Raw genomic sequence first — 24,263 nt, 5'->3', positions numbered from 1 at the left:
ACAGCCTGTGCCACCACTCACAAACAGTACAAATATTTTATTCTTCCAGTTGGCTGAAAATGTGGCAGAGTCCTTAAATGTCACTTCTTACTTTATATGTGGAGAAACTATGATAGGAAATCGGTGGCCCTGGTAAACTAAAGAACTTACTTCCATTGAGCCTAACCTAGATATTACTCCATTTTGGAGAGGCTTAAAGAACAATGTGTGGATCTTGAAAGCCCCGATTATTGGACAATATTGCCTGCCTAGCAAGAAGAGAAGGGAAAAATCTCACAATGCCAGTAGGGCAACTACATTGCTTAAGTGAAAGACTGTACAATGCTACTACTGAAATAATTATCTGGTGGGGGCTGAATTGGACAGAAAAGAATCCCCTAGCCCAGTTCCTTGGACTCAGAGATGCCTGATGGCCTCCAGGATTCTCATGGGACTGGAGTGCCCATCTAAGAATGTATTGGATTTGTGGGAATAAGGCCTACACCCAGTTATTTAATCAATGAACTGGCAATTGTACCATAGGCTTTATAAAATCTTTATTTCTACTGCTCATCAAGGCAGAAGAATTATTTGGACTTCCAGTAGGCAATCCTAAGGAAAAGGTCTGGTGGTATCTAGACCCACAAATAGAGGAGTGGAAAGATTATGAGTGGCCTCCAAAGAAAATAATACAATATTACGTACCAACTACATGGGAAGAAGATGAGTCATGGGTTTACCAGACCCCCATTTACATGCTAAATCATATTTTACAATTGCAGAAGGTCTTAGAAATAATCACTAATGAAATAGTAAATCTTTGACCCTCCTTTCCCACCAGCAAACAAAATAATAAATGTACCAGAATAGATTGAATTTAGATTATTTACTTGCCACAGAAGGAGGAGTATGTGGAAAGTTTGATCTAACCAACTGTTGTCTAAAAATAGATGATGAAGGCCAAGTAGTAGAAAATATAGCTAATGAAATCACCAAACCGGCTCATGTGCCAATACAAGTGTAGCATGGATTTGACCCAAAATCCATCTTTGGAGAATGGTTCTCTGCTTTTGGAGGTTTTAAGACTCTGATAATAGGCTAACACTACTATTGGGTACTTGCCTCCTCCTCTTATGGTTATTTCTGATACTAATCCAAATAGTAAGAAACCTAGTAGATTCACCTGTATCACGAAAAAACTTCAAGTAGAGTGTATTACATGAATCAACATCAAACTGTGACACAGGTCGATGAAGATGATGATGGTGATGAGACCTCATAACAACCTGTTTCAAGTGTCAAAGTGGGGGATGAAGCAGGGGAGTGAAGTAAAACTAGACTCTGCCTCAGTAACTCTGTGCAGGCATTAGGCAGGCAGTCTGTGATAAGTACAAAGCTACTAATTATACCCCTCACTGCAGCAGATGTTCCTGTTCCCTATATGCCCTTCAGAGAATGCATGTTGAACCCATGTAGTAATCTTGTAACTTCTTTGACCCTCTGTTGTCTTTAAGAATGGGTGGCCATGCACCAAGGACATGTGCTGGCCTAACCTTCCCTGAATCATGAGATTTTCATGTGCACTCAAGCCCTAAAATTGTATAAAAAGAAGGCCAGAAATTGAGTTGTTGGGCTTGATTTGGGGGATGCTAGTCCACAAAGTCTCACATCCAGTGAATAAAGCTACTTCCTCTTCCAAATGGTGCCTGAGGGTCTTTTTGTCTGTATCAGCTTCTGCTACAATTCCAGGTATTGGTCCATTTCCTCCACATTGTCAAATTTCTGACTAAGAGTTTTTGTAGTAATCCAAGATGATATTGTGTATCTCTGTAGTATCTGTAGTTATTTCCCCTTTTTATTTCTTTTTTTTTTTTTTAATTTTTTTATTGAATCATAACTGTATACAATGATATGATTATGGGGCATCATACACTCACTTCATAAACCATTTGACACATTTTTATCACAGTGGTTAAGATAGCCTTTCCGGCGTTATCTCAGTTACTGTGCCAAAACATTTATATTCTACATTTACCAAGTTTCGCAAATACCCCTGTAATATGCACCACAGGTGTGATCCCACCAATTCCCCTCCCTCTACCCACCCCCCCCTTTCCCACTTCCCCCTATTGTTAAGTTGTAGCTGGGTTATAGCTTTCATGTGAGAGTCCCAAATTAGTTTCATAGTAGGGCTGTGTACATTGGGTATTTTTTCTTCCATTCTTGGGATACTTTACTAAGAAGAATATGTTCCAGCTCCATCCATGTAAACATGAAAGAGGTAAAGTCTCCATCTTTCTTTAAGGCTGCATAGTATTCCATGGTATACATATACCACAATTTATTAATCCACTCATGGATCGATAGGCACTTGGGCTCTTTCCATGACTTAGCTATTATGAATTGGGCTGCAATAAACATTCTGGTACAAATATCTTTGTTATGTTGTGATTTTTGGTCTTCTGGGTATATGCCCAGCAGAGGAATTACAGGATTGAATGGCAGATTTATTTTTAGATCTCTGAGTATTCTCCATATATCTTTCCAAAAGGAATGTATTAATTTCCATTCCCACCAGCAGTGCAGAAGTGTTCCCTTTTCTCCGCATCCACGCCAACATCTCTGGTCTTGAGATTTTGTGATATAGGCTAGTCTCATTGGAGTTAGATGATATCTCAAAGTAGTTTTGATTTGCATTTCTCTGATGATTAAAGATGATGAGCATTTTTTCATATGTCTGAAGGCCGTGCGCCTGTCTTCTTCAGAGAAGTTTCTCTTCAAATCCCTTGCCCAGCCTGCGATGGGATCCCTTGTTTTTTTCTTGCTGATGCGTTTGAGTTCTCTGTGGATTCTGGTTATTAAACTTTTGTCAGAGTTATACCCTGCAAATATCTTCTCCCATTCTGAGGGCTGTCTGCTTGCTCTGCTTACTGTGTTCTTAGCTGTGCAGAAGCTTTTTAGTTTGATCAAGTCTCAGTAGTGTATTTTTGAAGCTGCTTCAATTGCCCGGGGGGTTCTCCTCATGAAATACTCACCCAGACCAATTTCTTCAAGGGTTTTCCCTGCATTCTCCTCTAGTATTTTTATAGTTTCATGTCTTAAGTTTAAATCTTTAATCCAATGAGACTCTATCTTAGTTAATGGTGAAAGGTGTGGGTCCAATTTCAGTCTTCTGCAGGTTGCCAGCCAGTTCACCCAGCACCATTTGTTAAATAGGGAATCTTTTCCCCACTAAATGTCTTTAATTGGCTTGTCAAAAATCAAATAGCGGTAAGTAGCTGGATTCATCTCTTGGTTCTCTATTCTTTTCCAGATATCTACTTCTCTGTTTTTGTGCCAATACCACGCTGTTTTGATCACTATCGATTTGTAGTAAAGTCTGAGGTCTGGTAGTGTGATTCCTCCTGTTTTGTTTTTATTTCTGAGTAATGTCTTGGCTATTCGAGGTTTTTTCTGATTCCATGTAAAACGAAGTAATGTTTTTTCAAGATCTTTAAAATATGACAGTGGGGCTTTAATAGGGAGTGCGTTGAAATTATATATTGCTTTGGGTAGTATGGACATTTTGATAATGTTGATTCTTCCTAGCCATGAGCATGGTATGTTTTTCCATTTGTTAACATTTTCAGCTATTTCTTTTCTTAGAGTTTCATAGTTCTCTTTATAGAGATCTTTCACATCTTTTGTTAGGTAAATTCCCAAATATTTCATCTTCTTTGGCACTACTGTGAATGGGATAGAGTCCTTAACTGCTTTTTCAATTTGACTGTTGTTGGTGTATATAAAGGCTACCGATTTATGAATGTTGATTTTGTAACCTGAGACGCTGCTGTATTCCTTGATCACTTCTAGGAGTTTTGTAGTAGAGTCCCTAGTGTTTTCCAGATACACAATCATATCATCTGCGAAGAGCGAGAGTTTGATCTCTTCTGACCCTATATGGATACCCTTGATCGCCTTTTCTTCCCTAATTGCGGTGGCTAAAACTTCCATTACAATGTTGAAAAGCAATGGAGACAATGGGCAGCCTTGTCTGGTTCCTGATCTGAGTGGAAATGATTCCAATTTAACTCCATTCAATATGATATTGGCTGTGGGTTTGCTGTAGATAGCCTCTATCAGTTTAAGAAAAGTCCCTTCTAGACCAATTTTCTTGAGTGTTCTGATCATGAAGGGATGCTGGATATTATCAAAAGCTTTTTCTGCATCAATTGAGAGAATCATATGGTCTTTGTTTTTTAATTTGTTTATGTGCTGAATTACATTTATAGATTTACGTATATTGAACCAGCCTTGAGACCCTGGGATAAAACCAACTTGGTCATGATGTATAATTTGTTTGATGTGTTGTTGGATTCTGTTTGTTAGGATCTTGTTGAATATTTTTGCATCTATATTCATTAGTGATATTGGTCTATAATTTTCTTTTCTTGTTGGGTCTTTTCCTGGTTTGGGGATCAGGGTGATATTTGCTTCATAGAACGTGTTGGGTAGTCTTCCTTCTTTTTCTACATTTTGGAACAGGTTGAGTAATATAGGTACTAATTCCTCTTTAAAGGTTTGGTAGAATTCTGACGTGAAACCATCTGGTCCCGGGCTTTTCTTTTTAGGGAGGTTTTGTATAGTTGATGCTATTTCTGAACTTGATATGGGTCTGTTCAACATTTCCACTTGATTCTGGTTAAGTCTTGGAAGGTGGCGTGCTTCCAAGTATCGGTCTATTTCCTTCAGATTTTCATATTTCTGAGAATAAAGTTTCTTGTAATATTCATTAAGGATTTTTTGGATTTCTGATGAGTCTGTGGTTATTTCGTCTTTGTTGTTTCTGATTGATGATATTAGAGATTTTACTCTCTTTTTCCTGATTAGGTTGGCCAGAGGTTTATCTATTTTATTGACCTTTTCAAAAAACCAGCTTTTTGATTTATTGATCTGTTGTATTATTCTTTTGTTTTCAATTTCATTTAATTCTGCTCTAATTTTGGTTATTTCTTTTCTTCTACTGGGTTTGGGGTTGGAATGTTCTTCCTTTTCCAGTTGCGTGAGATGTCCCATTAAGTTGTTAACTTCCTCTCTTTCTGTTCTCTTGAGGAAGGCTTGCAGTGCTATAAATTTCCCTCTTAGAACTGCCTTTGCAGTGTCCCAGAGGTTCTGATAGTTTGTGTCTTCATTGTCATTTTGTTCCAAAAAGTTGGTGATTTCTTTCTTAATCTCATCTCTGACCCAGCTATCATTCAGCATAAGGTTATTTAACTTCCATGTTTTTGTATGGGTATGAAGATTCCTGTTGTTACTCAATTCAAGTTTTATTCCATGATGGTCCGAGAAGATGCATGGAATAATTTCTATTCCTTTAAATTTACTGAGGTTAGACTTGTGACCTAAAATGTGATCAATTTTGGAGTAAGTTCCGTGGGCTGATGAGAAGTATGTGTATTCAGTTTTGTTGGGATGAAATGTTCTGTAGATGTCTGCTAAATCTAAATATTGGATGGTTAGGTTTAAATCTAAGATTTCTTTGCTCAGCTTCTTTCTGGAGGATCGATCCAACACTGCCAAGGGAGTGTTGAAATCTCCAATGATTATGGAGCTGGAGGAAATCAAGTTACTCATGTCTGTTAGAGTGTCTCTTATAAATTGAGGTGCATTCTGGTTGGGTGCATAGATATTAATAATTGAGATCTCGTCATATTGAGTATTACCCTTAACAAATATGAAGTGACCATTCTTGTCCTTCCTTACTTTTGATGGTTTAAAGCCTACTGTATCTGCAAATAAAATTGCAACACCTGCTTTTTTCTGATTACCATTTGCCTGAAATATGGATGACCATCCTTTCACCCTGAGTCTGTATTTGTCTTTTAAGTTGAGATGTGACTCTTGTATGCAACAAATATCTGGCTTGAGTTTTTGTATCCAGTCAGCTAACCTATGCCTCTTTAGAGGACAGTTTAAGCCATTCACATTGATGGAGAGTATTGATAAGTCTGGTGGAATTTTGGGTATCGAGTTTTTCAAAGGTCCAGTGGACATTTTTAATCCTTTCGCCAGTGTGGAAGTTGGAGTTTGATCCGAAGTTTCTGAGTGAGTTTACTTTTGTGGTATAGGATTGGGTTGGTCATTGTGGAGGATAGGTCTGAGAACATCCTGAAGAGCTGGTTTACTTATGGCAAATTTTTTCAACATATGAATGTCATTGAAGTATTTAATTTCTCCATCATAGATGAAACTCAGTTTAGCTGGATACAAGATCCTGGGTTGAAAGTTTTTTTGCTTTAGGAGATTAAAAGTTGATGACCAGCCTCTTCTTGCTTGCAAAGTTTCAGCAGAGAGATCTGCAGTTATTCTAATATTCTTACCTTTGTACGTTATAGTTTTCTTTCGCCGGGCTGCTTTGAGAATCTTCTCTTTCATGTTAACTTTAGTGAAGCTAATTATGATATGTCTGGGAGATGGCTTATTGGGGTTGAATCGTGCTGGGGTTCTGAAGCTGTCTGCTATCTGAATTTCAGATTCTCTAGGCATGTCTGGAAAATTTTCTTTCATAATTTCATGTAGAAGGGCCTTTGTGTCCTTGGCAGCCACTTCATCATTCTCCAAAATTCCTATAACCCTTATGTTGTTTTTTTTCGAATTATCTGAGAGCTCTCTGAGTGAGTGATCCGTTTTTGCTCTCCATTTCTCTTCCTCTTTGAGAGATTGGGAGCGTTCGAAGACTTTATCTTCAATGTCAGAAATCCTTTCTTCTGCTTGCTCCATTCTGTTACTGAGGGATTCTACTGTATTTTTCATATCTTTGAGGGCTGTAAGTTCTTGTTTCAGTGTGTCTAAGTCTTTGGTGGTTTTGTCTTTAAAGTCATTAAATTCTTGAGACAATTTTTGAATTTCTCCTCGAATTCCTAATTCCATTTTATTAATCTTGTCTGCAAACCAAATTCTGAATTCGACTTCTGACATCTCAGCCAGTTGTTTATGAATGGGATCTTCAATCACATCTGCCGTATCTTTTCTTGGGGGGGTTGATCTTTTCTGGTTATTCATATTACCAGAGTTTTTCCGCTGATTCCGCCCCATGGTTTACTCCCTTTGGTTTTTCCCCTGGGGTTTTATCGAGGGCCCTACAGTGTTGTGGCCTGAGAAACTGGGGCCCTGTCTGGTGTGGTGGAGCAAAGTGGTTCTGTCTTGTTTTCAGCTGGTTTCTGTTCGATCCTATTGCAACTTCTACTCTGGCTTGAAGTCTCAGCTGTGTGGAAAAATCAGCAATTAAGTCACCCCGCCTGCCCACCTCTGGCCCCAATTGGAAAAGGAGAATCAAACCTTCCTACAATCGCACACCCAGGGCACCGCCTGAAGAATCCTCAGTCTATTAGCCCAGTTCAAAAGGTCCGAATCAACTGTCTCAATCGGCACTTGTCTCGGGTGGAAGGGTTCAAGAGGTCTGTGGGAACTGGATCACAGGGGCCTGGTGACTCCTCTGACACAGCTCACCCCAGTGCAGCGTGGAGTCAGGAGGAGCCACCCAGCAAACAGAGCAGTCTGGGAAGATTGACGTCTCCTTCCCCACTTTGCCCCTCCGTCGGACCCAGTCACTGGTATCTCTGCAGATGGCTAACCCAGTTGCCTGCAGTGAACAGACACTCCAGGGGTTTGCACCTGCCTGAATCGCAAGGAAGTCTGCCAGGCCCCCGCAGACTGCCGCTATCTAGCAGGAGGAGATTGGGCCTGACATCTTTGAGTGTTTGATGCAGGTGATGGGAAGGAGGTGTTCACTCAGGCTTAGCCCCGTCCCTGATGCATGCTGCTAACAGAACAGAACAGAACAGAACAGACAACTTTGTGAGGTTCTGTCTCTGTTCCTGTCGTCGCCTACAGGAGACGGGCTGTTTTGAGTTCAAACGTCTTTGCTGCTGGAGAATTGCGTCTGAACACCTCTCTGGGTCGGCCCCGCCCTGGAGGCTTCTGGGTTTGTGAGCCGTGTCACCGGTGGCCTCCTCTGGTTGCCCAGGGAGACAGGGGGTGTGGCCTCAGAATATCCAGAAGTGAGCCTTCTGCCTTTTGTTTGCGTCCTTGTGATCACAACTTGCCTCAGCGGTGTTGATGTGCGTTCTTCAGCCTTCTCTCTTGGTGAGGCTCAAGTCCACCAGGATACTTACTAAATTCCTGTCCCTTAACTCTCCTTCTGGACGGGAGCCTTTGTTGAAAGCTGGCTTCAGTCCGCCATCTTGTCTCCCCCCCCCCCTTTTTATTTCTAATTGAGGTTATTAGAGATCTGACTTTTACATTTCTAGTTACTCTGGGCAATAATCTATCTTTTTTTTTTTTTTCATTTTTTTCAAATAACCAACTTTTGGATTTCTCTTTCTCATTCATTTTCTTGACATAATTCATTAAGTTGTTGACGTACACCCTTTCTGTTTTTTGGATGTGGGTACCTAAAGTGAACAATTTTACAATTGTTTTTTTTTTTTTTTTTACATACTGATTTTGAAGTATGACACCTGTTTTGGTAGGTTTTACTTCTTTTTCATCGTATTTGTGGAATCTAACAATTTATTTGTTATCTCTCCTTGACCCAAATGTCATTCAGCATCTGATTGTTTAGTTTCTATGACTTGGTATTGGAGGTTGTGGTTGAAGGATTTTGTTGGAGTGAGTTCCACCTTTATTCCCTTGTGATCTGAAAAGATACAAGATGTATTTTCAATCTTCTTAAGTTTGTTAAAATTTGTATTATGTCCTATAATACAACCGATTTTGGAGTATGATCCACTGGCTGATGAGAAGAAAGTATACTCATATGCTTTGGGATGATATGTTGTCTATATGTCTATTATGCCCAATTGTTCTAGGGTCATATTTATGTCCCTTGTTTGTTTGTTTCTATTTAGAGGATCTCTTCAGTTCTGTCAGTGGGGTGTTAAAGTCCCCAGTGATTATAGTGTTGTAGGATATTATATTATTGAGACCAGTTAGGGTGCTTTTCTTAAATCTGGGATGATTTAAATTGGGTGAATATATGTTGTGAGTTGAAATGTTCTCTTGTATTGTTTCCTTGACCAATATGTAGTTACCATCTTTGTCTTTTTCTTTTTACATTTCTTGCTTTAAATCCATTTGTTTCTGAAAATATATTTGTGACTTCTTCTTTCTTCTGATTTCCATTTGCCGGAAATATTGTTTTCCAATCCTATACCTTATTTCATCCTTTGAGGATAGACGTGTTTCCTGAAGACTTCATATAAGGTAGCTTGTGCTTTTTTATCTATCAGCCAGCCTGTACCTTTACATTGGGAAATTCAAGCAATTCTCATTTGTTGAGAGAACTGATGAGTATGATGGAGTTCTATATATGTTATTTTGTGAAGGTCTGTTGCTTAGTTTTATCACTTGTGACATTGTGGAAGCCAGAGTTTGTCTTTTAGTTTCTGGGTATCTACTTGATGAAGGTTCATTGTGATGGTCAGTGTGAAGAAATCGGTCTGAGTACATCCTGGAGAGCTAATTTTTTTGTGGCAAATTTCCTCAATGTTTTCATGTCAGTAAAAGATGTGATTTCTATGTTGAATTTTAAACTTATTTAGCTGGATACAGTATCCTGAAATGAAAATTGATTTTTTTAGAAGGTAAAGGAAAATGACCACCCACTTTTGGCTTGAAATATTTTAGTTGTACACTGTTCCCTGCAGGTCAATTGGTGCTTACTCCTGGGTGCTTTCAGAATTTTATTTCATTTTATCCTTGCTCAGAGTCATTACAGTTTGTCTGGGAGATACTCTGTGCTGAGATGAATAGGGCTTCAGTATCCATCTAAAAGGAGTGTGTCAGAAGCTTTGACAATGCTTGGAAATTTTTCAGTTATAATATTCTTCAGTAGTACTTCCATTCCTTTTTGTCTTCTTCTTTTCCTTCAGGGATATCTATAGTTCATACATTTTAACACTTCATGAAGTCCCATAATTCTCTATGAGATTGCTATGCTTTTATTTTCTTCATTTCTACCTCTTTAAATGACTGAGTTAGTTCAAGGGCCTTATCTTCCACCTCTGAGATTGTCTCTTGTTCATTTTTTAATCTATTATTGATAATTTCTACTTCATCTTTAAGTTCCTGAATTATTCCTTTAATTCCATAAGCTCCGATATATCCTTTCTAATATCATTATGTCTTGGATTTATTTCTTCAGTCAATTTTTGGATTACTTTTTTGGTCTTTCACTTTCCCTTCAATTCCCTTCATCAATTTTGCCACCCATACTCTAAATGTTCTTTATGTCATTTCTTCAATTTTTTAATAGGTGGAATCCTCTGTGGTAGCTGCCTCATAATCCTTTGGGAGTGGCTGCCATCTCCTGATTTTTCATATTGTGAAAATTGTTTTGTTGTTACCTACTTATGTGTGTTTTTTGTTCACTTCCTTAACTTTCTTTTCCCTCTTTTTTTCTCCTTCTCCTTAATTATCCGTCTCTGTGGTTGGGTGTTGGAGTGGTCTTTTAGCACAGGGACTAAAGGAAAGCATAGTAAAGTACAAGATGAGAGAAAAAAAATAAAGACAACAAAGGTGAAAGAAGAAAATCAATGAAGGAGAGAAGGACAAAAAGAGAAAAATGGGAATAGTACTGGTGTTTGACAGGGCATGTTGACCCACACACACAATTCTGGGACTTTGGTGGACTGGAGTGGGTAAGTTTCCTGAGGTCAAGAGCTCCTTTCCAGCCCTAGCAAATGCAAGACACCACCTGTGCCAAATATATAAGAATATCAGAAGTGTGTCATGATAGGACCTAACAATATGGTCCTTTGAAAGGCCAAAGCTAGAGGAATTCTCTAGCCCAGGATTTCATTGTCTCCTTTGGGCCAAACTAACGCCATAGAACCCCAGCACTGGCCTCAGAGCAATTATCCATATCCTCAATAAATTAAAATAAAAAAGAGCAAAACAGACCAGGAAAAAGAAGGTATACCATGGTTGTTGGCTGAGAAATTTATGAGGGATATATGATAAAAGTAGAAAAATATCTATAAAATAAACTAAAAAGGAGAGAAATATAAAAGAAAAAAAGGCAGAAAAAAGATGGAATCCTTGATATTACAGAAAATAAAAACAACAAAACAAAATAAAGAAGAAAAACAGTGAAAAAAATGTATCTTGCTATATATTTCCTGAACACCAGATGGTGCTCTGAAAATAAAGAAAAAAAATTTAAAAAACAAACAAACAAAAATTATATTTAGGAAAATTTGCAACTTGAGTCTTTCCCTTTGCCAGGAGCTCTGGAGCTTTGTACTTCTTCTGTATTCCTTTCCGTCCTATCTTACCACTTATCTGTGGTTCATTCTTCTAGTACCTGAGACCAAGGACCTACTAAAGAAAGAAATTCCCATAACGTATTTTTGAGGTATTGTCCAGGATTGAAGATCTGTGTTAAGCAATGGAACCACTTAACTATATCATGTTTTTCTCTATCATCATAATAATGAAGATACCCATCAGCCACCAAACTCCAGGTCATGGGTGAGAGGCTGTTGGAGAGTGAGCTTTGTAATTCCCATTGGCTCCGAAAGAAAAGAGCTGAAGGGAATTTTAGAAGGCTTATTAATCCATTCTGTATCCACCCTTTTTTACTTGTTGGAAGCCAAGCAACAGAAGTAGCACCCAGAGGTCCTGGGGTCGGCAACAATTGTTCTAACCCCGCAGCACTGGAAAGCCTTCTGTAAAACATGCTCTTCCAGCTCTTTTACTATCCGCTCATGTCTTCGTTGGTGCCAAACTTCTATTTATCTCTACAGACCTCTACTGCTCCACTCTCTCTTTCTCTCTCTCCCTTGTGGTTTGTGGGCTTTGTTTTTAAGTCAGTAAAGGATTGCATTATATTTAATTATGTTTGTACTGGCTCTTTCTGATATTTTTCAGATGTTGTAATTGTGTTTGAAAGACGTCCTTTTAATTGCCTTTCCCTGCAAAATTAAATTCTATTGGCTTTTTGTGTGTTTGAGAAGAAAAGCTGAGCTATGTCAAATGACTCTTCTACATGGCTTCTCTGGGCAACCAGGAGCCTATGAGATGAATACTGGGGCAAGACCCCTGGCTAGAATTGCCCTAACCCCTAGGCCTAAACCTCAGTCTGTTCTTTAAAAGAAAAAGGAAAGAAAGAAAACCTTCAGAAATGAAGAAAGGCAAAGAAAATGACCCTGGCTACTTGAATTTTTTTCTGGTCTGTTAGTGTAAATGGGAAAGTTCAAAGATATTCCAGGTTTTTCTAAGACTTTAGCTAATTGTAACTAATTCTAATGCAAAAAAAATTTAAATGTCCCTCAACCCTGGATTTTTACTGAGTTTAATTATTGTTGCCTTGCTAACTTCGGGGGAAGAAAGGAGGATGGAAAACATAGCATTTAAGATCTTCCCACAATAAAAAGCCTATTTTCCCTGTTACTGGGAAGTTAGAAAAAGCCTGTAAAAATTATAAAGGATAACATAGTATTTCAAATTGTATATAAAACCAGCATATTGTACCCCATAATTGCATCAATTACACAGCTATGATTTAATAAAAAAATGTATATAACGTGTTACATGTGCAAGCACTTCGCAACCATTTTCTCCAGGGGAGCTCAACCCCACTGTGATTGACAGGTATATACCCAATGACAGGTCCAGAAAGGGACAAAACTTACATCAGGTGGGAACAGGCTCCTGGATACCTGATTTTTCAGGCTGTGCTGCTGGCAAATAATAAGCACAGGAGAACCCACAGGTACAAAGCGCTACACTGGTAATTGTAGCTAAATCCAGACAAGCACAGGGACTGAGGAGGCCACTTTCCTCAGGGATTCTTCCCCAAGCATCAGAAGCTTTCCAGCTTTTGTTTAGCTGGAAAACTTCCTGGGTTGGTGAGAGGATGCTTTGACAATCCAGGAACACAGAGGGTGGGATTGATTAAGACACTGGACATTTGTTCTTTCCCACATGTGGGTGACGTTCATTCTCTAACAGAACGCCTAGTTACATGTTCGTTCGCCAAGTGAACTTTTATCAGGTGAGACCACTATGGCTCCTGGATATCTGATTTTTTCAGCTTGTGCTGCTGGAACACACCCACTGGGCTATGTTGGGACATATTTAATACCTAGACGCTGGAAAAAGAATGCATAGTTTTCTTCTGCACCCAAGCCTGGCCTTACTCTCCAATGGTGAACAATGACCACCAGAAGGTACTCTAAATGATGGCAAACAAGAAGGGAAGTGATCTGAATCACTTACGTACAAGCTTTCATTTTTATCAGAGACAGACCCCAACTGTATAAAACTTGTCAAATAGATCCAGGTCTCTTGGCTGTAATAACTTCCCCAAAAGGCCGGGCATTCCTGAGAGAGATGCTGTCAACACCCAGTTCAAATCCGCTATCTATCTCACACCTTCCTTCATGACTTTATAAAACCCCAAGGAGTGTGTTCCAAGAGTTTTTTTCTGTTCCTATTGGGACCCCCCAAAAGCAACTATATCCTTTGTTTCATTTGGTCAAGACTGCAAGTGGTATAAGGGGAAATAAATAAGTATTCACTCCATTTTCTCTGACAGATTTAAAACAAATTAAGGTTGATTTAGGAAAATTTTCTGATAACCCAGATAGGTACACTGATGTTCTCCAAGGGTTAGAACAAAGATTTGACCTCTCCTGGACAGATGTAATGCTACTACTAGATCAAATTTGAACTTTGAATGAGAAAAAAATGAAGTTTTGGATAAGGCTAGAAAGTGGGGGTGATGTGTATGTAGTATTGGAAATGACCACAAATCACTCCACTTTCTAGCAGTGTGTCCTCTGAGGAAAAGGACAGAAACCCCACAGGAAGACAGGCAGTTCCCTTTGAGGATACCCAATAGGGCCCTGAGGAAAAAAAAAGGGACTGGTGGTGCAAACATATTCTCACATATATCCTGGAAAGTTTATGCCAATCCAAGAAAAAGCTTATGGATTATTCTAAGTTGTCTACTATTTACCAAGACCAAAATGTAAGTCCCTCAGGCTTTCATGAGTGGTTTAGGGAGGCAAAGAGAAACACACTCAGTTGACACCAAACTCTTTAGAGGGCCAAATTATTTTGAAAGTTAAATCTATTATTTTAGGGGCCCATACATTAAACAAAAACTTCAGAAATTAGCTCTAGGCCCCAGTCATAGCCTAGAGAATCTTTTTAAAATCTTCTTCATAATCAAGATCAGGAGGAAGTGGAGAAAAAAGAAAGGATACAAAAATGATAGCTGTAGTAATGGAACTCTGACAAACGGGCACCATTCAGGGGCAGAGGAAAGACAGAGGAGCTAAGAACAAGTGCTTCCAGTGTATTCAGACTGGCTACCTCAAGCGCTGGGGCTCTGTCCAGAATGCAAGGGTGACCACTAGAGGGAAGCCTGTCCCCATAGATGAAGGCCTCCTAAGAAAGCAACCACATCAGACTGTGAACTGGACTAAAGTTGCTCAGGACAGTTTTTCATGACTCCAGCTTGTGTCATCACCCATCAAGGGCTCGAAGTCTGCTTCACAGTGGAGGGCTAGGAGACAGAATTTATTCTGGACACTGGAGCAACCTTTTCTGTACTCCTTTCTAACCCTGGTGTTCTATCTCCCAAATCTGTGACTATACAGGAGGTGTCTGGAAAGCTGATTACTAAATTATTCTCTCAACCTTTAAGTTGCAATTGGGGTGATTGGTTGTTCTCTCATGCCTTCCCATTCATGCTTGAAAGTTCTGTTCCCCTTATGGAGAGGGACATACCAACTAAAGTGAAAACAACCATTTGTATGAATATGGGACAAGACCTATACTATACCTTCTCTTATTAGAGAAAGAATTTAACCCAGAAGTATGGGCTACTGAGGGACATGTGGGAAGAGCAAAATATACTCAACCGGTCTAAGTTACCTCAAGGATTTAGGGACAGCCCTCACTTGTTTGGACAAGACTTAGCTCAAGACTGGAGTAATTTCTCGTATCCCACAATGACTCTCATTAGGTAGGTAGATGACATCTTTTGGGAGCACCAGTTGCAAAGGAATACCACAAATCTACCCAAGCTCTATTAAACTTTCTAGTTGTTTATAGGTACAAAGTTTCCAAGGCTAGTGCCTCATATGGAGTGAATACTTATTTATTTCCCCTTTTACCACTTGCAGTCTTAACCAAATAGTGCTTGAAGTGCACTATTTTGGTCTCCAACTTTCTTTTTTTTTTAATTTATTTTTATTGTTAAGTCATAGCTGTGTACATTAGTGCAATCAAGGGGTACAATGTGCGGGTTTCATATACAATCTGAAATATTCTCATCAAACTGTTCAACGTAGCCTTCATGGCATTTTCTTAGTTACTGTATGTAGGCATTTGTATTCTGCATTTAGTAAGTTTCGCTTGTAGCCATTCTAAGATGCACCGTAGATGTGGCCCCACTCCATTACCCTCCCTCTACCAAAACCTCCCCCTTCCTTTCCCCTTCCTTGGCCCTTTCCCCATAGTCTTGTGCTACGGTTGGGTTATAGCCTTCATGTGAAAGCTATAATTTAGCTTCATAGTAGTACATTTGATACTTTTTCTTCCATTCCTGAGATACTTTGCTAAGAAGAATATGTTCCAGCTCCATCCATGCAAACATGAAAGAGGTAAAGTCTCCATCTTTCTTTAAGGCTGCATAATATTCCATGGTATTGTTCTCCAAATTTCAGAGGGGAAGAGAGCCTTGGGAAAAGAAATAATAGAACGAATATTGGCCCATCCTAAATCTCAAACTCTCAGACAGCTTCGAGGCTTCTTAGGAATTGCAGGCTTTTTCAGACTCTATATTTCTGGATATGGTTAAATAGCTAGACCACAATATTCTTTAATTAAAAATGCTCAACAGAGCTACAAGGGAGGCTAAGGCAAGATAATCTCTTGAGCCTAAGAGTTTGAGGTTTCTGTGAGCTGTGATGCCATGGCACTCTACTGAGGATGACAAAGTGAAACTCTGTCTCAAAAACAAAATAATGCTCAAGAGTGCCTTATCAATCTAGAATGGGAACTGGAGGCAGATAAGGCATTCCAACAACTGAAAAATGCTCTTTAACAGGCCTCTGCTTTAAGTCTTCCTACTGGATTACAATTTAATCTGTATGTTAGAGAACAGACTGGAATTGCCCTAGGAGTCTTGACCCAACACCAGGGTCCAGTTTTACAACCTGTAATTTACCTTAATAAAGAAATTCACACCATGACTAAGACATGGCCATGCTGTCTGCAGGTTGTACCAGCTGTACCCCTCTTAACCTCAGAGGCAATTAAGCTAAATTTGGGAAGAGACCTGATTATTTATACTTCTCATGACCTTACTGGACCTTTATTTTATTTTTTATTTTTTATTTTATTTTATTTTATTTTGAGACAGAGCCTCAGGCTTTTACCCTGGGTAGAGTGCTGTGGAATCACAGCTCACAGCAACCTCCAGCTCCTGGGCTCAAGCAATTCTCTTGCCTCTGCCTCCCACGTAGCTGGGACTACAGGCACCTGCCACAGCGCCCGCCTATTTTTTGGTTGCAGCCATCATTGTTGTTTGGTGGACTAGGATGGATTCGAACCAGCCAGCTCAGGTGTATGTGGATGGCACCTTAGCTGCTTGAGCCACAGGCGCCGAGCCATTACTGGACCTTTAAATTCAAAAGGCAATCTTGGGCTGTCAGATAATGTGCTAATCAGATTTATGTCTTCCAGAGATGATGTCAACAGGCCACAAGCAGTAAAAATGGTTCCAATCCAGGACCTGATTGTATCACAGACCCTGGATCACCCTCGCTCTGTAAAAACACTAACTGTCCCCTTCTATTGGTACAGGGTTCTCCCATTCAAGGCTGGGAAAAGGACCCCAGTTTCCTACACCTGGGCAATTTCATGAATAGAATTTCCTGATATTTTTCTCAAAGCTAGAGGGAGCAACCCAAATTTCCATTTACCGTGAACCATGGATCACCTTGCTCTGAGGAACCTCTGACTGCCCCCCTTTATCACAGCAGGAAGCAATCAGAGCAGCTAGCACCCCTTTCTCCCTAACAACAGTTAGAGCTTCTATTCAGAGAGGGAAGGTTGATACAGGGTTCCGCCACTCAGTACTGGACAGGGACCTCTCTATTCTATAGGCCCAGGTAAGCTGAGAAACCATACCCCCATCTCTAGGAACAAACAGGCTACCTTTACCAGATCACACCTTTTGGGCTCTAGCAAGATCATGAACGAAGTAGCATGAAAGGGTGGTTCCACCTTGAATAAGGAGCACAAACCCTTATTCCTTCCCTGAAGCAAAAACTGCAAAGACTTAACACTATATATACCACAAAGGACCCATGTGGAAGACTTCTGATTTGGGTCTTTTCCTTTGCCAGAAGCTCTGAAGTTTTTTCCTCCTTCTGTATTCCTTTGTTTTTTTTTTTTTTAATTTTTTTATTAAATCATAAGTGTATACAATGATATGATTATGGGGCATCATACACTCACTTCATAAACCATTTGACACATTTTTATCCCAGTGGTTAACATAGCCTTTCCGGCATTATCTCAGTTACTGTGCCAAAACATTTATATTCTACATTTACCGAGTTTCGCAAATACCCCTGTAATGTGCACCACAGGTGTGATCCCACCGATTCCCCTCCCTCTACCAACCCCCCCTTTCCCACTTCCCCCTATTGTTAAGTTGTAGCTGGGTTATAGCTTTCATGTGAGAGTCCCAAATTAGTTTCATAGTAGGGCTGTGTACATTGGGTATTTTTTCTTCCATTCTTGGGATACTTTACTAAGAAGAATATGTTCCAGCTCCATCCATGTAAACATGAAAGAGGTAAAGTCCCCATCTTTCTTTAAGGCTGCATAGTATTCCATGGTATACATATACCACAATTTATTAATCCATTCGTGGATCGATGGGCACTTCGGCTTTTTCCATGACTTAGCAATTATGAATTGGGCTGCAATAAACATTCTGGTACAAATATCTTTGTTATGTTGTGATTTTTGGTCTTCTGGGTATATGCCCAGCAGAGGAATTACAGGATTGAATGGCAGATCTATTTTTAGATCTCTGAGTGTTCTCCATATATCCCTCCAAAAGGAATGTATTAATTTGCATTCCCACCAGCAGTGCAGAAGTGTTCCCTTTTCTCCGCATCCACGCCAACATCTCTGGTCTTGAGATTTTGTGATATAGGCTAGTCTCATTGGAGTTAGATGATATCTCAAAGTAGTTTTGATTTGCATTTCTCTGATGATTAAAGATGATGAGCATTTTTTCATATGTCTGAAGGCCGTGCGCCTGTCTTCTTCAGAGAAGTTTCTCTTCAAATCCCTTGCCCAGCCTGCGATGGGATCCCTTGTTTTTTTCTTGCTGATGCGTTTGAGTTCTCTGTGGATTCTGGTTACTAAACCTTTGTCAGAGTTATACCCTGCAAATATCTTCTCCCATTCTGAGGGCTGTCTGCTTGCTCTGCTTACTGTGTTCTTAGCTGTGCAGAAGCTTTTTAGTTTGATCAAGTCCCAGTAGTGTATTTTTGAAGCTGCTTCAATTGCCCGGGGGGTTCTCCTCATGAAATACTCACCCAGACCAATTTCTTCAAGGGTTTTCCCTGCATTCTCCTCTAGTATTTTTATAGTTTCATGTCTTAAGTTTAAATCTTTAATCCAACGAGAGTCTATCTTAGTTAATGGTGAAAGGTGTGGGTCCAATTTCAGTCTTCTGCAGGTTGCCAGCCAGTTCACCCAGCACCATTTGTTAAATAGGGAATCTTTTCCCCACTGAATGTTTTTAATTGGCTTGTCAAAAATCAAATAGCGGTAAGTAGCTGGATTCATCTCTTGGTTCTCTATTCTATTCCAGATATCTACTTCTCTGTTTTTGTGCCAATACCACGCTGTTTTGATCACTATCGATTTGTAGTAAAGTCTGAGGTCTGGTAGTGTGATTCCTCCTGTTTTGTTTTTATTTCTGACTAATGTCTTGGCTATTCGAGGTTTTTTCTGATTCCATATAAAACGAAGTAATGTTTTTTCAAGATCTTTAAAATATGAGAGTGGAGCTTTAATAGGGAGTGCGTTGAAATTATATATTGCTTTGGGTAGTATGGACATTTTGATAATGTTGATTCTTCCTAGCCATGAGCATGGTATGTTTTTCCATTTGTTAACATTTTCGGCTATTTCTTTTCTTAGAGTTTCATAGTTCTCTTTATAGAGATCTTTCACGTCTTTTGTTAGGTAAATTCCCAAATATTTCATCTTCTTTGGCACTACTGTGAATGGGATAGAGTCCTTAACTGCTTTTTCAATTTGACTGTTGGTGTATATAAAGGCTACCGATTTATGAATGTTGATTTTGTAACCTGAGACGCTGCTGTATTCCTTGATCACTTCTAGGAGTTTTGTAGTAGAGTCCCTAGTGTTTTCCAGATACACAATCATATCATCTGCGAAGAGCGAAAGTTTGATCTCTTCTGACCCTATATGGATACCCTTGATCGCCTTTTCTTCCCTAATTGCGGTGGCTAAAACTTCCATTACAATGTTGAAAAGCAATGGAGACAATGGGCAGCCTTGTCTGGTTCCTGATCTGAGTGGAAATGATTCCAATTTAACTCCATTCAATATGATATTGGCTGTGGGTTTGCTGTAGATAGCCTCTATTAGTTTAAGAAAAGTCCCTTCTAGACCAATTTTCTTGAGTGTTCTGATCATGAAGGGATGCTGGATATTATCAAAAGCTTTTTCTGCATCAATTGAGAGAATCATATGGTCTTTGTTTTTTAATTTGTTTATGTGCTGAATTACATTTATAGATTTACGTATATTGAACCAGCCTTGAGACCCTGGGATAAAACCAACTTGGTCATGATGTATAATTTGTTTGATGTGTTGCTGGATTCTGTTTGTTAGGATCTTGTTGAATATTTTTGCATCTATATTCATTAGTGATATTGGTCTATAATTTTCTTTTCTTGTTGGGTCTTTTCCTGGTTTGGGGATCAGGGTGATATTTGCTTCATAGAACGTGTTGGGTAGTCTTCCTTCTTTTTCTACATTTTGGAACAGGTTGAGTAATATAGGTACTAATTCCTCTTTAAAGGTTTGGTAGAATTCTGACGTGAAACCATCTGGTCCCGGGCTTTTCTTTTTAGGGAGGTTTTGTATAGTTGATGCTATTTCTGAACTTGATATGGGTCTGTTCAACATTTCCACTTGATTCTGGTTAAGTCTTGGAAGGTGGCGTGCTTCCAAGTATCGGTCTATTTCCTTCAGATTTTCATATTTCTGAGAATAAAGTTTCTTGTAATATTCATTAAGGATTTTTTGGATTTCTGATGAGTCTGTGGTTATTTCGTCTTTGTTGTTTCTGATTGATGAGATTAGAGATTTTACTCTTTTTTTCCTGATTAGGTTGGCCAGAGGTTTATCTATTTTATTGACCTTTTCAAAAAACCAGCTTTTTGATTTATTGATCTGTTGTATTATTCTTTTGTTTTCAATTTCATTTAATTCTGCTCTAATTTTGGTTATTTCTTTTCTTCTACTGGGTTTGGGGTTGGAACATTCTTCCTTTTCCAGTTGCGTGAGATGTCCCATTAAGTTGTTAACTTCCTCTCTTTCCGTTCTCTTGAGGAAGGCTTGCAGTGCTATAAATTTCCCTCTTAGAACTGCCTTTGCAGTGTCCCAGAGGTTCTGATAGCTTGTGTCTTCATTGTCATTTTGTTCCAAAAAATTGGTGATTTCTTTCTTAATCTCATCTCTGACCCAGCTATCATTCAGCATAAGGTTATTTAACTTCCATGTTTTTGTATGGGTATGCAGATTCCTGTTGTTACTCAATTCAAGTTTTATTCCATGATGGTCCGAGAAGATGCATGGAATAATTTCTATTCCTTTAAATTTACTGAGGTTAGACTTGTGACCTAAAATGTGATCAATTTTGGAGTAAGTTCCGTGGGCTGATGAGAAGTATGTGTATTCAGTTTTGTTGGGATGAAATGTTCTGTAGATGTCTGCTAAATCTAAATATTGGATGGTTAGGTTTAAATCTAAGATTTCTTTGCTCAGCTTGTTTCTGGAGGATCGATCCAACACTGCCAAGGGAGTGTTGAAATCTCCAACGATTATGGAGCTGGAGGAAATCAAGTTACTCATGTCTGTTAGAGTTTCTCTTATAAATTGAGGTGCATTCTGGTTGGGTGCATAGATATTAATAATTGAGATCTCGTCATATTGAGTATTACCCTTAACAAATATGAAGTGACCATTCTTGTCCTTCGTTACTTTTGATGGTTTAAAGCCTACTGTATCTGCAAATAAAATTGCAACACCTGCTTTTTTCTGATTACCATTTGCCTGAAATATGGATGACCATCCTTTCACCCTGAGTCTGTATTTGTCTTTTAAGTTGAGATGTGACTCTTGTATGCAACAAATATCTGGCTTAAGTTTTTGTATCCAGTCAGCTAACCTATGCCTCTTTAGAGGACAGTTTAAGCCATTCACATTGATGGAGAGTATTGATAAGTCTGGTGGAATTTTGGGTATCGAGTTTCTCAAAGGTCCAGTGGACCTTTTTAATCCTTTCGCCAGTGTGGAAGTTGGAGTTTGATCCGACGTTTCTGAGTGAGTTTACTTTTGTGGTATAGGATTGGGTTGGTCATTGTGGAGGATAGGTCTGAGAACATCCTGAAGAGCTGGTTTACTTATGGCAAATTTTTTCAACATATGAATGTCATTGAAGTATTTAATTTCTCCATCATAGATGAAACTCAGTTTAGCTGGATACAAGATCCTGGGTTGAAAGTTTTTTTGCTTTAGGAGATTAAAAGTTGATGACCAGCCTCTTCTTGCTTGAAAAGTTTCAGCAGAGAGATCTGCAGTTATTCTAATATTCTTACCTTTGTACGTTATAGTTTTCTTTCGCCGGGCTGCTTTGAGAATCTTCTCTTTCATGTTAACTTTAGTGAAGCTAATTATGATATGTCTGGGAGATGGCTTTTTGGGGTTGAATCGTGCTGGGGTTCTGAAGCTGTCTGCTATCTGAATTTCAGATTCTCTAGGCATGTCTGGAAAATTTTCTTTCATAATTTCATGTAGAAGGGCCTCTGTGCCCTTGGCTGCCACGTCATCAGTCTCCGAAATTCCTATAACCCTTATGTTATTTTTTTTCGAATTATCTGAGAGCTCTCTGAGTGAGTGATCCGTTTTTGCTCTCCATTTCTCTTCCTCTTTGAGAGATTGGGAGCGTTCGAAGACTTTATCTTCAATGTCAGAAATCCTTTCTTCTGCTTGCTCCATTCTGTTACTGTGGGATTCTACTGTATTTTTCATATCTTTGAGGGCTGTAAGTTCTTGTTTCAGTGTGTCTAAGTCTTTGGTGGTTTTGTCTTTAAATTCGTTAAATTCTTGAGACAGTTTTTGAATTTCTCCTCGAATTCCTAATTCCATTTTATTAATCTTGTCTGCAAACCAAATTCTGAATTCGACTTCTGACATCTCAGCCAGTTGTTTATGAATGGGATCTTCAATCACATCTGCCGTATCTTTTCTTGGGGGGGTTGATCTATTCTGGTTATTCATGTTACCAGAGTTTTTCCGCTGATTCCGCCCCATGGTTTACTCCCTTTGGTTTTTCCCCTGGGGTTTTATCGAGGGCCCGTACAGTGTTGTGGCCTGAGAAACTGGGGCCCTGTCTGGTGTGGTGGAGCAAAGTGGTTCTGTCTTGTTTTCAGCTGGTTTCTGTTCGATCCTATTGCAACTTCTACTCTGGCTTGAAGTCTCAGCTGTGTGGAAAAATCAGCAATTAAGTCACCCCGCCTGCCCACCTCTGGCCCCAGTTGGAAAAGGAGAATCAAACCTTCCTACAATCGCACACCCAGGGCACCGCCTGAAAAGTCCTCAGTCTATTAGCCCAGTTCAAAAGGTCCGAATCAACTGTCTCAATCGGCACTTGTCTCAGGTGGAAGGGTTCAAGAGGTCTCTGGGAACTGGATCACAGGGGCCTGGTGACTCCTCTGAGACAGCTCACCCCAGTGCAGCGTGGAGTCAGGAGGAGCCACCCCGCAAACAGAGCAGTCTGGGAAGGTTGACGTCTCCTTCCCCACTTTGCCCCTCCGTCGGACCCAGTCACTGGTATCTCTGCAGATGGCTAACCCAGTTGCCTGCAGTGAACAGACACTCCAGGGGTTTGCACCTGCCTGAATCGCGAGGAAGTCTGCCAGGCCCCCGCAGACTGCTGCTATCTAGCAGGAGGAGATGGGGCCTGACATCTTTGAGTGTTTGATGCAGGTGATGGGAAGGAGGTGTTCACTCAGGCTTAGCCCCGTCCCTGATGGATGCTGCTAACAGAACAGAACAGAACAGACAACTTTGTGAGGTTCTGTCTCTGTTCCTGTCGTCGCCTACAGGAGACGGGCTGTTTTGAGTTCAAACGTCTTTGCTGCTGGAGAATTGCGTCTGAACACCTCTCTGGGTCGGCCCCGCCCTGGAGGCTTCCGGGTTTGTGAGCCGTGTCACCGGTGGCCTCCTCTGGTTGCCCAGGGAGACGGGGGTGTGGCCTCAGAATATCCAGAAGTGAGCGTTCTGCCGTTAAAGAAAAAACGGCTGTTGATCTACCTCCAGGGAACTGCTGCTCTGGTGCGGGCACTCAGGCGACCCTTTTCTCCTCTGTCCCGTGCCCCAGAGTCAGCACTGAGCGGCCGCAGTTTGTGCTAGGTCCACACCCCTTAAGAGATCCCCCAAGAATCAGAACTCTTGGGGGATGGGCCCCCAGACCCGGATTGGGAGTGGGGCGGGGGGAAGCTAGAATTTCATTCAGTTTCACGCAATACTACGGTCAGGGGAGGGCTCCTGCACTGCACCGCAGGGAAGTGCCGCCAAGGCTTGATTTCTCCTCAGCAGAGTGCCCTCTCCTCACTCACGTGTCCCAGAGTCAGCGCTGACCTGAAGCAGCTCAGGCACTGTGCACTCCCCTCGAGAAATCACCCAAGGAGCCGAACTCCTGGGGGATAGGCCCTCAGACCCCGAGTGAGAGTAGGGGCTCTCAGCTCTCAGCGGGGAGGCCAGAGTCTTATTCAGTCTTGTGCCCGGGGAGGGCTCCTGCACTGCACCGCAGGGAAGTGCCGCCAAGGCTTGATTTCCCCTCAGCAGAGTGCCCTCTCCTCGCTCACGTATCCCAGAGTCAGCGCTGACCCGACGCAGCTCAGACACTGTGCACTCCCCTCGAGAAATCACCCAAGGAGCCGAAC

This window comes from Nycticebus coucang, chromosome X, assembly GCF_027406575.1.
Source record: "Nycticebus coucang isolate mNycCou1 chromosome X, mNycCou1.pri, whole genome shotgun sequence".
NCBI classification, from domain to species: Eukaryota; Metazoa; Chordata; class Mammalia; order Primates; family Lorisidae; genus Nycticebus; species Nycticebus coucang.
This window is presented reverse-complemented; position numbering follows the sequence as displayed.